The sequence below is a fragment of the Acartia tonsa genome, chromosome 5 (assembly GCF_053477335.1).
Source record: "Acartia tonsa isolate MP-2025a chromosome 5, ASM5347733v1, whole genome shotgun sequence".
NCBI classification, from domain to species: Eukaryota; Metazoa; Arthropoda; class Copepoda; order Calanoida; family Acartiidae; genus Acartia; species Acartia tonsa.
Window position 1 is genome coordinate 260,214 of NC_137264.1, and position 19,104 is coordinate 279,317.

Sequence of the window (19,104 nt, forward strand, 5' to 3'; positions counted from 1 at the left end):
GCAAAATTTACATCTATTGACGTACACTCCATATTGCAGAAAAGCCTTGCTTTACCAACATTTCAAGTATGGCTTCAAAACCCACCATTACATTAGAACCGGTTGTTCATATACCATACTACTGACAATTTTCCACGAATATTAAAATAAAATCATAAAATAATTACAATTTTGCTATCCCGCTTGGAGCTAAAACTGATTTAAATTTTTTTAAAATTACTTTTTCATTTTAATATCCGCGGAAAGCTGTCTATAATACGATGCGATAAATAACTATTCCAAAACTTACCTTTTGAATTAGTCGATTGAATGTGAATAAGCCATATCCCCAAGGTTATTAGTAACTTATATTTCATTCTTTTATTTACTAAGTATATTTGCGATAACTTTTATTTAATGAAATCTTCCAATATTTAACATGTACAAAACGGCCTGCTTAATTGCTTCAAGATCCATGTCAGATCTATATAGGAAATAAATGTCTATAAACGAGCTCAAGTTTTCCAAGGAATATTTGTTTAAAACTCATAGTGCTCCAATAATCCATAATAAACTCTCATTGCCCAGAACGATAAGACCCATTATTTTACTTTATTAAAAATAAATTCCTTTTTTTAATTTCATGTTGCTATTTGCCTTATATCAATGTATTTAATTTCTAATCATAAAAAAGAAAATTTAGATTTATAATATAATAAATTTTAGAAAACTCTATTTTAAAAGAATTCTATTGTGGCGACACTTTGTGTGTTCAAATATTAAACTAAAATTGTAATCATCATCATTAACCCTTTGGTGATGGTAATGTAAAGAAAAAAATATAATTTAAAAAATCTTTTTAAAATCATTTAGATTATTAAATATTTACTTTCTTTTAGATAGTAATGCCGGGTGAGGAAAATAGATTTATTGAGAAATAGATATGCATATAGAAAACTAGCCAATAGGGAGATAATTATATCGAGCCAACTCTAGTCTATCTATATAAATAAATATCAATTAAAGGTGCTTCCATGCAATGTGACCATCGAGCACCATCCCCTCCTCTTCATTTTGAAATGAATAAATATTTAATCTATCAATTTCTGATAGTCTACTTTAGTTTGTCCTTCTATCTGATTTTAGAGCTTTACTTTTTGTGGATGTTTCTTGCAGCTAAAGGGTGTGCAAAAAAAAAATGCGGACATTTTTAAAATTGAAATTGCGCGGCTTGTGTTAATAGTAGAAAATTCTTACGCATATCGTTAGAACCGTTATGAACTCTAGTTTTTGGAAATATAAGAACGGATCCTGTGCTACGTATAGTTAGGGAGCTACATGGTGAAATGTTCCTATTGCCTTAAAACTTGAATTGTGAGTAAACCAGAAAATTAAAAAAAATATTGGAAAAAAAATAAACCTTTTTTTAAACCTTTTTAAATATTTTTTAAATGGTGTTATGTACGCAGACTTGGTTAAAAAGAAGGCCAAACCTGCCGTTCAAAAGCTTTATCCAGATGGAGATGCCATCTGGCAAGACGATGGCGCTAAAATACATCGAGGTAAGGTTGCTTTGGATGCTGTAAAGTGTAGCTTTAAATTCCAGGATCAATCCTGATATCCAAGCTTCAAAGATGGCAGATTTTTGGCCTATAGAAAATGTATGGGCCATTATTAAAGCTAGGATAGCATCTAAAAATACAAATACACTTAAGGATCTACGAAAGGAAATAATTTCCGCCTGGAAAGAAATTGATGCTGACAAAGATTTGTGCAAAATACTTATTCATTCTATACCAGCAAGAGCAAAGGCCATAATACAGAAAAATGGAGATCAAATCTTTAAAAATGATTATTAGTTATTCATTACTTCTTTGTTTGTTGTTAGTTTGTTAATAAATTAGTTAATTTTATAATTTTTCTTGAATTCATTGTTTAAAAATAAAAAATAAACTTGTTTTGCAATTTTTTATTCAATCTTTTCTTTTTATACTTTGATATTTGATAATTTACTCGCAAGTTAAGTTTTAAGGCAATAGGAACATTTCACCATGTAGCTCCCTAATTATACGTAGCACAGGATTCGTTCTTATATTTTATTAAACTAGAGTTCATAACGGTTCTAACAATATGCATAAGATAACAAGGATGATCCATAAAAGCGAAGCTCTGAAATGGAAGGACAAACGACACTTGTAGATTGTCAGACTCAGAACTGAATTAGCAGAATATTAATGCATCAGTACAAACAATATTGTAAGTAAATTTGTTGTAAAACTGCATAAATAGATGATACTGTTTAACAGCATACTTACATTTTTTAGGCTTGTTTATAGAGATGCTTCGCTTATAACATTGTACCTTGTTGTAATAGAAATCAGTTTTTTAAAAATCAGAAGAATCGGATAATTTTAACATACAAAACTGTTTAAATTAAAGAAAAGAGCTAACTGTCTGTGACGTACGGACAGACCGACCCTAATAATAGAAAAGCTTCGTTTTTAAAAAGGGAAGGGGGAAGCTTGTGGTAATACCAAACAAGGATGACCAACGTCTGTGAAAGTTGAGCTCAATAAATTACACATACAAACTACCAACTATTGACAATTATAGAGTGACAAAACTTGAAAAAAATCGATGTAAATTTAATATAAAATTGAATGAAAACATGTTACCAACAAACCATGCAGGGAGGGAGGGAGGGGACATTGGGCTGTAAATTATACTTGTATCCTAAGTTTATTATCTACATTTTTGGTTTGTTAAAAAAAATACTTAATTTTGATTGGTAAATTAAAACTAGTCGTGACAAAATTTTATTTTACATAGAAAGGGATAATACAGTGAATGAAAAACTGATGTACATTCCCAATGAAGAATCACAAAATATTCCCTTTTGTAGAATACAATTAGTTGTTGAAACGTTTGGATACTCAACCTAATGAACATATTTGCTTTCAAAGAAGCTTAAAAAAGCTAAACTTTCTGGTAGTGATTTTAGAGTTGCTACGCTTTGTAAATTGTACAATGTTAAACGAAATCCCATTCCAAGTTTGAAATGGACAAGACAATTCTAACATGACTAAATAAGTAAGGATGGTCTGACCCTTATTATAAAAAAAATTCAATTTAAAAACACAGGAACCATTTTCTTAGATTTAAAAAAAACAAGGATGACAAAATCTATTAAAGCGAAACAAACAAATTAGAAAGACAAATTGTACATAGACAAATATAGAAAACATTTTAAATATTGAACAATATCTAGAAGTCTGAAAAACTAAATACATTTAAATCTGTCCCTAAATCAAATAAATACAGGAACTTACTTATTAAGATTTAATTATAACAAGGATGACAACATCCATAAAAGCGAAGCACTGAAACGGTAGGACAAAGGGACATGTATAAGAGTTAAAGCAAAATTGTAAGTAAAATTGTTAAAAAACTGCTTGATTCAGGATAATGTTTATGGACAGGATAATGTTTATGGACTTACATTTTTAGGACTTGATTATAGAGTTGCTTCGCTTATTAAATTATACTTTGTGGTCCCAGGAATTAATATACCAAAAATCAGATCAATCGGATGATTAGATCACATAAAAATTTTTTGTTAAAAAAGTAAAAAAATCAACATGTTTAAAATGGACGTACGGACATTCTGGTAATGATTATAGAGTTGCTACGCTTTCTAAATCGTACCTAACTACTACAGGAATCACCATGCAAAGTTTGAAATCAATAGGACAATTCTAACATGCCTAAATTAGCGAAAAAAGCTATCCGTTACGGACGGACGTACAGACGGACGTTCGTACGGACGGACAGACGTACGGACGGACCGACCCTAATTATAGAAAATCTTCGCTTTTAAAAATGCTTGTAATATATTGCCTAATTGTAATAGAAATCACAATTCTTTAAATCAGATAAATATGATAATTCTAACATTCTAACATTTTTAAATTCAACCTAAGGACATTCTAGTCATGATTATAGAGTTGCTACGCTTTGTAAATTGAAAACTGCTACAGGAACCACCAATCCAAGTTTGAAATTGATAGGACAATTCTCACTTGCCTAAATCAATACTTACTAACGAAAAGACGGAATGACCTTAGTTATAGAAAAGCTTCACTTTTAACCCTAACAGATCGGGCCCCTATTCCCACCTTAACCCTTACAGATCGGGGGGGGGGGGGGGCTCAAAGAGCCCCTCCCCTCTAGTTTTTTCAATCTCATTTTTTTTGTAGGTAAGATGGAGAGCTGTAACTTCATGACTTTTTAAGTTTAGTAATTATACGTCGGCAAGAGTTGATTTTATTAGGATATCTGGTCTGTGTCGGTCGTGGTGTCCGGTCAAAGTCCGTTGGGTAGCAAAAAAAATTAGAAAAAATTCTAAATAAATCTTAATTTCTACATTATCACTTTTGTGTATAAGGTAGAAACCTAAATTTTTTTTGGTGAATACTTAGATATCAATGACCATCTGAGAAAAGTGGTATTATGACCGTTTGACCGCTCCCTGGCCGACTTTATGACCGATTTTTGTCCGGCTTTTACTACAGACATATATCATGAATATCGTGGCTTCTATTACAGCTAGAGACCTATAATTTTTTTTGGTAAATCCTTGAGCAATAATAAATAGATAAAAATATTAATTTGCGCCGCCAATCGCCGTAACCGCCGAAAATGGCGGTTTCCGTTATTTGCCGTTTTTCGGCGATGATCAGAAAAAGTAATTTTTTTGTTATGAAAAATAAAAGTTCGTCCTAAAATTTGGTCATCCTAGCTGCAAAATTGGCCGCTCTACAGCTGTTTTAAAATTTAGCGGCTGGCCGCTAAAAAGCGGCTAAGGAGCGGTCTGACTGCTATGACTAGAAAAAGTAATTTTCTCTAAAAATACACATGAACCACCAGAAAAAAATTTTACGTCTTTATCTGTACCAGGAGCCGAGATAGAGGGGGGGGCTCTTTGAGCCCCCCCCCCCCAATCTATTAAAGTGATCGCGAAGCAAGTTTTAAAAATTTGATATATATTTGGAATTACTTAGTTAATCAGAATTATGACAAAAATTCTGCTAAATTTGATATAAAAAGTGCCTTAAAACTCCTATTTTTAAATTTGCTACAGTATAACTAAAATTCATTGACACAATTCTGTGCTAAACAAACCTTTAGATTTGTTGGCATTTCTCTTAACACAGATGGAGTTAATAAACTAATGCTTGTAAAATAAGAGATAAATTACTGCTTATTATGCAGTTATTATTAATTGTGCTTATTGACAACTGAAAAAGTTGCAATTAAGGTTTAAAAACGTTGGACCAAATGTCTAAAAAGATATTTTTCAGCTTATTTTAGTGCAACTAACATAACAGGCAATCAGAACTAGTAAGGAATAATGTATTATGGAAACACAAGTTTAGGCGCCCTAAAATGGTTTAAGAGAGATGTAGTATTAGTAATTCACAGTTGTATTCAGTTAATTTTTGTTATCAATGTTGTGCCAAAGTGCCTCAATAAAATGATCCTTAGAACAGGAGGAAACTGGTAGTGGATGTATCATTTATTATATAATACATAGATATCCAATTAAAAACATTTTGATTGTGTAATTGTTAAACAATAAAACATGTATAGTCTAAATATTTTTTACAGTTCTTTATTGATATTACAATTATAAATGATGACAATAGGAGCTCCTTTTAATCCACAAACAATAAAATATGTATAGTCTAAATATTTTTAACAGTTTTTCATTGATTTTATAATTACCAAAGAAGACCATTAGAGCTCCATTAAATCCACAAGCAATCAATTGGGCTATGAGGTGAAAGAGCATGCATTAATGTTCCCATTTGGCCATCATAAGTAGGTAGATTAGTAATTATACAATTCATTCATACCTCTTCTCAATGCAAATAAAAGGCTTCAGTATGGAAAAAAAGCATGAGGCACTCTGAAATCAGAAGAAACAAATCATGTAAATAAGTGCCCTTTTAAATCTTCATGCCACCTATTGCTTTTAAAGACAAAATTGCCTTCTTGTAAGGTTCCATATAATCATCATTTTAAGGGGAATTAGAAATCTAATTATTATTTGGTATTGTGTGAGGGTCTACAAGTGTACACAAAAAGGGCAGGGGGAATGAAATATTTTCCCCTCATCAAAGATTATTTATATATATATATAGATGTTTAGATTAAAAAGAAATAAATAAATTTGAAAAATATTTCTAGAGCCATTTCTTTTATTGTGATAGTAGTTTGATTTGTTTACATTCATACAGTTACTTTAAAAAGCATCATTCATCACTTCTCTGGTCTGATCATACATAAATGTTCTGCTATTAAATTACCCAAGGATTGAGAAGATGATTCTATATATGTACCACTAAGAGGGACCCTTCAACATTGCCTATTAATCCTCTCTAACATGATACTATCTTGTAAAGAAATTGCTATTTTTATTTTATAGTGGGCTCTATTTGTCTATTCTATGATGATATGGGGGTGACTCCAAATAGGGGAAGGCAGTTCAATATTTACAGTACAAAGGTTTATTTTGTACAGCCTTCCCTTGTTCAAAGGCAGCCCCAGCACATCATAGACTATACAAATAGAGCCCAGTATGAAATAAAATAGCTATTTAAAAAAATAATGATTTTGTAAAATAGGACATTGATACAGAAAAAATTTTAGTTAGAAAATATACTTATTGCAATGCCACATAAATATAACTTATAGGAAATAATGCCTTTCCTGTATCAATGTTCTATTTAACATATTTATTATTATGACAATAAAAATTTGTTAAGTTCTACATAATTTACTCAGATGAGGTAATTTTTGTACTGCCTTATCCTTTTTAAAGGCACCCCCAAATCATACATATATAAATAATCTTTGATGAAGGAAAAATATTTAATTCCCCCTGCCCTTTTTTTGTTTAGTCTATGATGTTTTAGGGCTGCCTTTGTACAAGGGAAGGCTGTACAAAATAAACCTTTGTACTGTAAATATTGAACTGCCTTCCCCTATTTGGAGTCACCCCCATATCATCATAGAATAGACAAATAGAGCCCTCTATACAATAAAAATAGCAATTGTAAAAGTATTTCTTTACAAGATAGTATCATGTTTGAGAGATCATGTTTTCAGATTTAAAGAGATTACAACATGCCGAGATTTAACAACCCCACTAGGAACGTGGTGTTTAGCAGTTTCAACCTGCTTGATGGAGTCCTGGACCAAGCTAGGACCGGCATCACCTGGATATCATTGGCCGATCGAGACCTAAAGGCCATGACCAAGACCATCATGGATGCTGTCAAGGACACCACCGTCCCCAAGCACATAATAGTAACTTCAATGCAGAAGTTTGTAGGGGGGACCCCAATCAACAAGCTAAAGGAGTCCATCAAAGAAATCAGTGATGCTGTGAGAGGGCAAGAGATGAACAAGTTAGCTTTCTCAACTGCTCACTTCGTGCCGGCGCACGAAAAGGTGTGGGGGGCAGTTGCTGCCTTTAATAAAGAGGTGCAGATGGAGAATGAAAGGCTAAATATGCCTAGGGTCAACGGGCATAAGGCGGTGATGATGCCAAATTCGAATGTGGATATGACGAGGCGTGTACGCCTGTCTCAATGGCTAGAGCCGCAATTAGGTACCAACATTGGAAACCACCTTTCTTTTGAGGGACAAGAAAATCATGTCAGGTTTCTCATGACAGTTTTTGACAGGGCTTTCTCACCATATAATCACAGACCAGCCAGCCGTGAACCAAGAGAACAACAACCAATGACGCTAGCTGTAACCCCTGGCTATTGTGATGATTTATTCTTCAAGCAGGTGTTAAGAAGGAAGCTAATTATAACGAGCCCGCAACCATCTGGTGAGAAGATTTTGGATTGCACCAATCACAGACAACCAGGATGGGAGGAATGGGAAGTGTTTAGGAAGCACGGAAGCCTGTGGCGTTATTGGGAGAAGATGGGCATATTGGAAGCATATATTAAGATCATGAAGAAGGGAGACAAAATACCAGCTTGGATCATAGCACCTAAGGAAGTCGAAGAACCGGCCCCTGTTGTGGTAGAAGATGCTGTAGCATTGGATGAACAAGATGATGATCTAGAAGTTGCTATGGTTGATGAGAATTATGATGAAGTTGTGTTTCTCCAAGAAGTTCCAGCACAGGAAAGGAATGATTCCAGGATGGATGATGATGCTGAAACAAAGCCCATACGTCAGGTAGAAGTGTTAGAGGAGGTAAATGAGTTTGAAAACAACAAAGATGGAAGAGACAGTATTGAGAATGAGAATTTGAAGGAAAGAGTTGAAGAATTGATCAGGGAGAAGGAAATAGTGATGGAGAAAATGAAGGCTTATCAAAGCAAGAATGAGATGCTAGAGGCTAAACTAGCAAGAGAGAAAACAACAGCAAAGCATTGGAAAAGTTTGGTTGACATCAAGCAAAGAGAATGTAATGATACCCTGAAGAAAATGGAAGATGACCTTAAACACACCAAGCACAATTTGCAGCGAATGACGGCTGAATATGAATTCCTCAGAAACATCTACACTGCTGATAGGACAAAGCAAACAAAGCAAGAAAGACTGAGAGTTACAAGACGCTACGCTAGAGACAAGGATTTTGAAGCTTATGGTAAAAACAACAAGTAAAAGCTCAACAGAACACAAAAACTAAAAGGTTTTATATTAATGTTAAACTTAATGTAATTAACCTATAACCTGTTTAGGTTAATCTACACCAAGCTAAGAGCTACATCAAGCTGGGAATGAAATACACCAAGCTGGGGAAGGAGTGAGAGGCCAGGAAGATATGACGGGACTCGAACCAGTGTTTTTATTACACCAAGCTGTTATAGTTAAAATACATCAAGTTAATATATTTTTGTAATATTTATTTGTGTTATTTTATTCATTCTTTATATCTATTCCAGAGTTAAGATTCTGGGGTTTTAGCTTACTCCGTGGTTGTAAATTACATCAAGCCTGTTTATGTTTCAGAAGAGATGTGTGTGTTAATGTTATTCTATCAATAGTTGGGACACCTGTCATTTTAGCCACTGCGCTCCCATTTAGGTAACTTCTTCACTAACTCCCAGCTTTCTGATCATTATATGCTTTCAACATGAAAAGTATAAAAAAATAATCAATAAGAAATCTTTGGAAACAAATTTAGTAAAAGTGATTGTTTTAATGTTCTATTATGGGTTAGATTAGGTTAAAGGGACAGGATCATCCCGCATGGCTAAAATGGAGGAGAACAATGCAACAAAAAAAATGAAGCTTTGATTTGCAGAAAAAGAAAACTTTTAAACAAAAAATTCTTAAATCAAACAGTTGGAAAAATAGTATTTTTAGATTTAATTTTGAAAAGAAAAATTGTAATTCACATTAGAAATATTACAATATTTATAAATTCAGGTATCTCATATAAGAAAACCTATTGTTTGTTATATTTTAATTTTATGTTCAAAGACATCCATTGTATTCATCATATCTTCATCAGAATTCTGAAAAAAAATCATTATCCTTTCAACTTCGATTTTCTGTTTTATGGTTTCTACAATATTCTCAGCCTCCATGTTGATAGAGAGAGGATCCTGATCAAGAGTTTCTTCTTCTTTTATTTCTAGTTTGATATTAGCTTCACCACAATCAACAAAACTGGTAGAAGTAGATGTTGGAACTGTATTCTTCGTAGACTCTATCTTCTTGAGGTGTCCAGCTGATTTATTGTGTTTTGACATATCTGAACTGCAGTAGAAATATTTCTGGCATAATTTACAAGAGTATGACTTCTCTCCTGTATGGATCCTTCTATGCTTAATCAAGTCACCAATGTTATTAAATGATTTTTTACAAGTGTCACAAGAGTATGGCTTCTCACCTGTATGGATCCTCTTATGACGAGTTAAATTACCATTTGTACCGAAAGCTTTTTTACACGCATCACAAGAGTACAGTTTCTGTTTATAATTTTAGTTTATAAACGTTGTGTTTCTTATAGGATGAAAATTTTTCTAAGTAAAACACAGTAAAACAATGGAGAAATATTTTAACATGTGACTACGCATATAACTTGTAGAGGCTCTGTATTCGAAATAGGAGGGAAGAAACTTATATCCAAAGACAATTTAGCCGGAAACCATCAACGGGCATAAACTAAGTAGATAACTCAAATAGTTTACTGATTATGAGACAAAATAATTATTACTTTTCTGTAATCTGAACATATTTTTTTTGTGGAATAACTTATGCAAGAAATCATATTGACCTACGTTTTTCTATTTATTGGTTCGATGAAGAATTCTATTTTTTCAATTCATTTGTTTTATCTGAAAAATAATAAGTATAAAATAAGACACAATCTAAGATGAATATAATGTTCCCCATTAAATAGGAGCAGAATCAAAACAGTAAAACAAGCATTGTTATGCAGTTTGATTTTAAAGAAATTGTTCCAAAGCAAAATAAAATACAAAAACTCATATAATTAAAATAGTTCTGAAAAAATTTATATTGAATAATGAAAGTAAAAAAAAAACAGTAAATACACGATATTATTTGTTTCAAATTTTTATATTAGCATTTAGTTTATCATAGTTCAATCTTGTGTTCAACAATGTCAATAGTGCTGACTATAACCTAAACAGAATTATGTTCACAAGAAAGAGAATCTTTATCCTGACTTTCATCTTCTATTTCCTGTTTTACAGTTTTTTCAACATTCTCAGCCTCCATGTTGATAGAGAGAGGATCTTCATCAATAGTTTCTTCTTTTATTTCTAGTTTAATATTAGCTTCACCACAATCAAAAAAACTGGTAGAGGCAGTGGGTGAAACTGTATTTTTAGTTGATTCTAAATTCTTAAGATGTTTAGTGGACTTTTTATGTATTGATAAGTCTGAGCTTGATTTATAAGATCTCTGACATAAATCACAATAATAAGGTCTTTCTCCTGAATGGATCCTTCTATGCTTTATCAAGTCACCAATGTTAATAAATAATTTTTTACAACTGTCACAAGAATATGGCTTCTCACCTGTATGGATCCTGGTATGACGAGTTAAATCACCAACCATACGGAAAGCTTTTTTACATTTATCACAGGAGTATGGCTTCTCACCTGTATGGATCCTGGTATGACGAGTTAAATCACCCACAATACGGAAATCTTTTTCACATGTATCACAAGAGTATGGCTTCTCACCTGCATGGATCCTATTATGGACAGTTAAATTATTTTTTTGTGTGAAAGCTTTTTTACATATATCACAAGAGTATGGCTTCTCTCCTGTATGAATTCTCACATGTACTTTCAAATTGACTTTTGTAGAGAATTCCTTGCAGCAGATATTACACTTGTTCATGATGGATTCTTAATTGTTCTTGCACCTGGAATAAATAAAATTTAATGTAATACCAGTAAAGCATTAAAAATAATAATTTCAAGCCTTTTTATTTTTTATGAATCATTTCAAATACTGATTTTATTGTAATAACTACTTTATAATTAAGGTGTGTCCGTACGTCTGTCCATTAGTAGGTCAACATACTCTATGAGAACTCATCTCCTTACACCTATATCTTATTTAGTAAAGCTACACTATATGTAGGGTGTGTTCGTCACAATGTAGGTAAAGTATTCCAGCTGTACAGTATGAAAATTCTCCTCTTAAATCTAATTCTTATCTCACTTTTTCTTCCATCCACTAACATGTACATGACTATAGTATTATTACAAGATCTACTTTTGATGTTTATTCAATGTCCATCTTTAGCTTTTATTTATAATACATACAATAGAAACAACCATCCCAAACATCAACTGTTTGAATAATATTCTGATTACAGCAAACTAATTCACTTTTATGACAAATTGATAGACATCCTACATCTTTAATATTAATATTCTAGAGATTCTCCTACATAATATTTATAATTTATAAAACTAACTTATTTTACTTTGTAAACTCAAATTACTCCTGTTTTCTTTCTGTATATAATCTCAGAGTCTCAATTCATTTAATATTCAGTCTGAAAATAAAAATAATAATTATTTTACAAGTAACAAAATTCTAATAAAGAGATCTGATTAATTGAATGTAAGAAAATGAGAAATAATAAAAATTAGAAATGGTAGACATACCTTGCTCAATAGGATAGAGAAAAATGTATAAAAAGAAACAATTTCTATACAATTTAGTTGAAATATATTCAATTTTTAAATTTTATCTCAATTAGTATTCCTCAATTTTAGGTTAGGGTAAATTGGGTATGTATATGTGCAAGGGGCAACGCAGATTTATGTTTAAACAATAAAGCAAACAAAGTATATAAGATACTAGGTACTTATTTACACATTTTTACAAATAACGTATTTTTTCAAAGAATTATGATTTTTTTCTTTAAAATTATTTTTGGAGAAGCAATACTATATACACTTACTATCAAATCTTAAATACAAACATAAAAAACATAATTTTTAAAAACTTTTTAAAAGAAAGGGGGGAGGCGGATGTGCTACTTTTTAAAACCAAAAGTAAAACGTGCATGATCTCAGCCCATAAAAGAGTTACAGCTCTAAAATTCTGCACAGCAGTTGCTTTGGTGGTGAACAATATGGAACTGTGAAGAAACGGCGGCGGAACCGCCGCTCCCGCCGAATTTGTTTTGCCTTTTCTCGCCATAATAGACAATTTTCAATCATCTGAGATAAACTTTTTTTTCATAAAAATTTAGCTTTTACCCGACACTTGTAAGATTTTACACTTTAATATTGACATGTTTAAAAAGTGTTACGTGAAAATATAAGGGAAATTTTTATGAGAAAAAAAGTTTATCTCAGATGATTGAGAACTGTCCAATTTGGCGAAAAAAGGCAAAAAATATCGGCGGGAAACGGCGGGAGCGGCGGTTCCGCCGCCGTTTCTTCACAGTTCCATATTGTTCACCACAAAAGCAACTGCTGTGCCGAATTTTAGAGTTATAACTCTTTTATGGGCTGAGATCATGCACGTTTTACCTTTGGTTTCAAAAAGTGGCACATCCGCCTCCCCCCTTTAGAACAAATATGCAATTTAAGTTCATGCATTTATCAAATATTTTCATTTTTATCTACTTAAACAAATTCCAGGGGTGTATATTCTGCACAAGATTTATTTTTTTCCCCGGCTACAAATTTCTTTATTCCCCCCCCCCCCCCTAGTTTTTTCTTACCAAGTAGGGGGGAAAATGGAAAAATATTAAAAGAACTCTATATTTTATTTATTTTATCCCTCCTACCACACATTCTTTTAGTTTTTTTTACTAAGGAGGGGGGGAGGGGGGGGGGGGGGGTAAATGGAAAAAATGTTTTATGTTTTCTTAATTTTTACATTTTTTTCCCTCCAACCACTAATTTTTTATTCCCCCCCCCCCTGAGCCGGGGATCCCATGTAGAATATACACCCCAGACAAATTCTTAACTCTCAATTCCTTCTTCCTTCTTTATTCCCTCTTTTATAATTTCTTCCACACTCTCAGCCTCCATGTTGATAGAGAGAGGATCCTCATCAAAGGTTTCTTCTTCTTTTAACTCAAGTTTTATATCAGCTTCCCCACAATCAACAAAACTGGTAGAAGCAGAAGGTGGAACTGAGTTTTTAGTAGTTTCGTAGTTCAAGCGATGTCCAGCTGATTTGCTTTGCTGTGACAATTCTGGACTTGAGTAATAAGGTTTCTGGCATAAAACACTCCTCTTATGGTTAGATAAACAACCTCGTGTAGAGAAAGTCATGTCACATGTATCACAGGAGTATGGCTTCTCTCCTGTATGGATCCTCTTAAGTTCAGTTAACTCCGTTTGATATAAGAAAACTTTTTCACATGTATCACAAGAGTATGACTTCTCTCCTGTATGCATCCTTTTATGAAATATCAACTCTTTACTGACACCAAAAGTCTTTCCACACGTATCACAAGAGTATCGATTTTCTCCTTTATGAATCCTCTTATGAATAGTTAATGCACTTTGTTGTGAGAAAGCTTTGTCACATGTATCACACTAGTATGGCTTCTCTCCTGTATGCATCCTTTTATGTAATATCAACTCTTTACTGACACCAAAAGTCTTTCCACACGTATCACAAGAGTATCGATTTTCTCCTTTATGAATCCTCTTATGAATAGTTAATGCACTTTGTTGTGAGAAAGCTTTGTCACATGTATCACAAGAGTATGGCTTCTCTCCTGTATGAATCCTCTTATGGACAGTTAAATTAATTTGCTGTGTGTAAGCTTTTTCACACCAAACACATTTGAATGGCTTCTCTCCTGTATGGATCCTCTTATGTAGAATTAAATGACTAAGTTGTGAGAAAGCTTTTTCACATGTATCACAAGAGTATGGTCTCTCTCCTGTATGAATCCTCTTATGTGCAGCTAATGTACTTTGATGTGAGAAAGACTTTTTACATGTATCACATGAATATGGTTTTTCGCCTGTATGCATTCTTCTATGTTTTATCAAGGCACTTCTTTCTGAAAATGCCTTTTCACAAAAATCACATTTGAATGACTTCTCTCCTGTATGAATTCTTATATGTGTTGTTAATTGGCTCTTGTAAGAGAATTTCTTGCAGCAGATATGACACTTGTTCATGATGGTTTCTTAATTGTTCTTGCACCTGGAATAAATAGTATATTATGTAATACTGGTGTAGAAATGGAAATTATAATTTTAAGCCTTAAAAATTTCAATAATCATTTCAAATAATGATTACTACAGTTACTCTATAAATGATATGTGTCCGTACGTCTGTCAAACGTTTATGTAAAAGTACTCTATGAAAAAATCCTAACAATCATATCTTATTTAGTATACATAGGGATTTTTTATGAAAACTCTCTCATTATATTTATTACTAATATAGTGTAGCTACTCTATATGTATGGTGTGTTTGTCACTGTGTAGGTAAAAATATTCCAGATGATCTCTATGAAAACTCTATCCTTACATCTAATTCTTACCCAACTTACTCTTCTATCCACTCACATGTACATGACAAAAGTATTATTACCCGATCTACTTTTAATGTTTTATTCAATGTCCATCTTTAACTTTTATTTATTAAGAAACCCATCAAAAACCCCAACTGTTTTTTACTTTTATCACAGATAGACAGACATCTTTAATATCATGATTCTGCTACATAATATTTAAAATATAGAAAATTAACTTACTTTACTTTGCTAAACTCAAATTACTCGTGATTTTTTTTTTTATAATCTTAGAGTCTCAATTCATTTTATATTTAGTCTGAAAATAAATATAATAATAGGTATAGTTTTACACGTAACACAATTTTAAATATGAGAAAAATTAAATATGTGAAAATGAGAAATATATTGGATGACAAAAATTAAAGAAGTTATAAAAACTTTTGCACAAAAGGGCAGAAAAAAATGTAAAAACAGAAACAGTATCTACACGATTTAGTTGAAATAATTTTACAATATTATATCAATTAGTATTCATCAAACATAGGTTAGAGTAAATTTGGTTTATAATTGTACAAGGTTAGATTAGGGCAATGCAGATTAATGCTTAAACAATAAAGGAAACAAAGTATATAAGATACTATCTATTTAAAACTTTTTACAAATAGCATTTTTTCAAAGAATTAAGATTTTTTCTTTAAAATCATTTTTGAAGAAGTAAAATTATTTACACATATTATCAAATCTTCAATACAAACTTTCATTTATCAAACATTTTTATTTCTATCTACTTATATAAATTCTTCACGCTCAACTCCTTCTTCCTCCTTTATTTCCTCTTTTATAATTACTTCTACACTCTCAGCCTCTATCTTTATAAAGATAGGATCCTTATCAAGAGTTTCTTCTTCTTTTATCTCTAGTTTTATATTAGCTTCACCACAATCAACAAAACTTGTAGAAGTAGAAAGTGGAACTGAATTCTTGGTAGATTCTAACTTCTTCAGATGTTCAGCTGAACCCTTATGTCTTGATAGGTGTGAACATGAGTTAAAAGAAATCTGGCACAATATACAAGAGTATGGCTTTTCTCCTGTATGGATCCTCTTGTGTACAGTTAATGAACTTTGTTGTAAGAAAGCCTTATGACATGTTTGACAAGAGAATGGCTTCTCTCCTGTGTGGATCCTCTTGTGTGTAATTAAATTACATTTCTGCGTAAATGCTTTACCACATAAATCACATTTGAAAGGCTTTTCTCCTGTATGGACTCTCATATGCCTTGTTAGAGCGTCTTTGATGGAGAATTTCTTTTCACAAATATCACAAGACAACATGATGGAATGGAAATTGTTCTTTCACCTGTAATAAAAATATTGAACATAATTTCTGAGAAAGAAACAAAATTATAAATCGTTGTCTTTATTATTTCATCTTTGACTAGTAGCAGTGCTCAAATGAATGGGGGGATTGGTTTTTAATCAAAAATATCTTAATTTATTTTGGTGCTTTCCCAAAGTGCATAGCAAGCATAAGAACCCCCCCCCCCCCTCCTCCTTAAACAAAAAAAAGTATGCTTAAAAAGGTGATGAGTTAATTATTTCACCTTATGCCTAACCACTCCTTGGGCCCTAACATTCGGAGCCTATACCAATATGACTTAACCTAACCTAAAGTAAAACACATGCACATATAAACTTTCCCACAATATAGGGGGAGGGGGGGGAGTATTGAGCTTAACTTGGCACTTAGGGGGTAACCATCTTTGTTAAATGAAACCCATAAAAGGTTTGTACTAAACTCCTACAAAAGTAAAAAAGTATACCTAGATTTATATCAAGATGTCTTAAAACAAATACTTTTCAGTGGGTGGCTAATCTTTTTATATCGACTGACAGACATTTACTGTTTTTAATTTGATAAATTAAAACTTACCTATGTTTCTTATCTTTTTATGTTTCTATAAAATTCAGTTTTATAATTTTGAGTCTTTTTCATTTCATATTCAATCTGAAAATATTTATAATAATAAGTTTACATAAAACACAATTTTAGTTATGAGATCTAATTAATTGAATAAAAGAAAATAAATTGGGGAACAAAAGTTAAAGAAGGAAGACAGAAAGAACAAGAAAAAAGAACAGAAAAAAGTATAAACAGTAACAATATCTACACAGTTTAGTTGTAATATAAAATATTTTTTACAATATTACATCACTTAGCATTCATAAAACTTAGGTTTGGATAAATTTGGTACAAGGCAGCCCGGCAGGGTTAGGGCAACGCAGATTTGTGTTTAAACAAAAAGCAAACAAAGGAAACAAAGTATATAAGGTTCTAGATACCTATTTACACATTTTTATACAAAACTTTTTTCAGAGAATTATGATTTTTTCTTTAAAATATTTTGGAGAAGCAATATTATATACACTTACTATCAAATCTTAAATACAAACTATTGCATATTTTACGCTTTAATTAATTAATTTATTATTAAAGAATGAATTAACGGCTGAAATATTTTACTACTATCTACTATTAATTTACATAACAACTAGATAAAGTTTGAATTATCTTGTTGTGGTTACGCAATTTTTATAAAGAGTGAATTATAAAATGCTTAATTTAGGGACATGTCAACAATGTATCAGCTTTAATATTTTATTCCTGATTAGGATTGACTTGGGGAGATATAAACACAGGTTCTTGTGTATTAGCTGGTGTATACCTTGCACTTATCAAATTAAGTGCTGGTACATAGTGTGAATATTTTATTCCTGATTTGGATTGACTTGAGGGGATATAAAAACAGGTTCTTGTGTATTAGCTGGTGTATACCTTGCACTCCTTCTTGTATAACTTAGGGACATTAACCCTATAACTTTATAATTTGAGCAAACACATTTGTAAAAAATGTAATAATATGGCGCTGATAAATGTTCGAGTAGAATCACCCCCCAGAGTGAGATGGTTTAACAGAAACCAGGTAATGTCTAGGTAAAAACCTCGAGAAAGGGTAAGGTTTGTAGATATTAATCATGCAGGCTTTGTCTAAAATTTTCGTCGTCAAAGGTTGTCTTGGATACCTTAATAGGAAACAAAAATAATTTAAAACTAGAAACTTGAAAAGCAAGATCTTATTATAAAATCTTATCTGGTATCTTTAAGCCATTTTTTTAAAGAAAAACAAGACCATTAAAGAAGATAGGAACAGGGAAACTTAACTTCACTACTCATTTGATCTTACTGAACAACTCATTTGATTCTTTGAAATGAATTCAAAAATTACGTTTACTTTTATTTAATTGAAATGAAATATAAATATAAAATAAATCACTTAATGAATTCGCAATTAAAAACAATCATTTTTATGTTTATCTACTTAAACAAATTCCTCACTCTCAATTCGTTCTTCCTCCTTTATTTCCTCTTTTATAATTGCTTCCAAACTCTCAGCATCAATCTTTGGCTTCTCTCCTGTATTGATCCTCTTATGGAAAGTTAATTCACATTGCTGTAAGAAAGTCTTATCACATGTATCACAAGATTATGGCTTCTCTCCTGTATGGATCCTCTCATGGACAGTTAAATGACCTTGTTGTGAGAAAGCCTTCTCACATGTATCACATTTGAATAGCTTCTCTCCTGTATGAATTTTCATATGTCTTGTATTTTGTAGAGAATTCCTTATCGCAGATATGACACTTGTTCATGATGGATTACTAATTGTTCTTGCACCTGGAATAAATAATATTTAATGTAATACAATTTTATAACTAGATTAATAATTACACTTTGATTATTTTTTTGTATGACTTTGTCATTACCGCTTCTCTTTATTTAAGGTTGTTTCTGAAGGTCTGTCACTATGTATTATATGAAAACTCTCTCCTTACATTCATATCTTATTTAGTTTAGCTACTCTATATGTTGGGTGTGTCCATCAATATTTAATTAAAAGGATTCCAAATATGCTATGCTGTTTTATTCAATGTTATGGACAAAATTATCTTTACTTGTTAAAAACTAACTTACTTTAATTTTCTGAACTGAGACTATGCGTGGCTTGTTTCTCTTTAAGTTGACTTCAGTTTCAAATCTAT

At 31.8% G+C, this 19,104-nt stretch overlaps 1 long non-coding RNA gene and 1 pseudogene across 2 annotated transcripts; both read right to left on the bottom strand.

Annotated features, from left to right (window-relative positions):
* Nucleotides 1-10,946: 10,946 nt before the first annotated feature.
* On the bottom strand, nucleotides 10,947-12,060 carry LOC145318464 (uncharacterized). The gene is made up of 2 exons (XR_013879344.1): nucleotides 11,987-12,060; nucleotides 10,947-11,416 (listed from the first exon to the last, which is right to left on the bottom strand). It is a non-coding gene; the product is annotated as an uncharacterized LOC145318464 (long non-coding RNA).
* A 1,415-nt stretch (nucleotides 12,061-13,475) lies between these two features.
* Nucleotides 13,476-15,322, bottom strand: LOC145318457 (uncharacterized; annotated as a pseudogene). The gene is made up of 2 exons (XR_013879341.1): nucleotides 15,245-15,322; nucleotides 13,476-14,688 (listed from the first exon to the last, which is right to left on the bottom strand). The product of XR_013879341.1 is annotated as an uncharacterized LOC145318457 (transcript).
* Nucleotides 15,323-19,104: the final 3,782 nt, after the last annotated feature.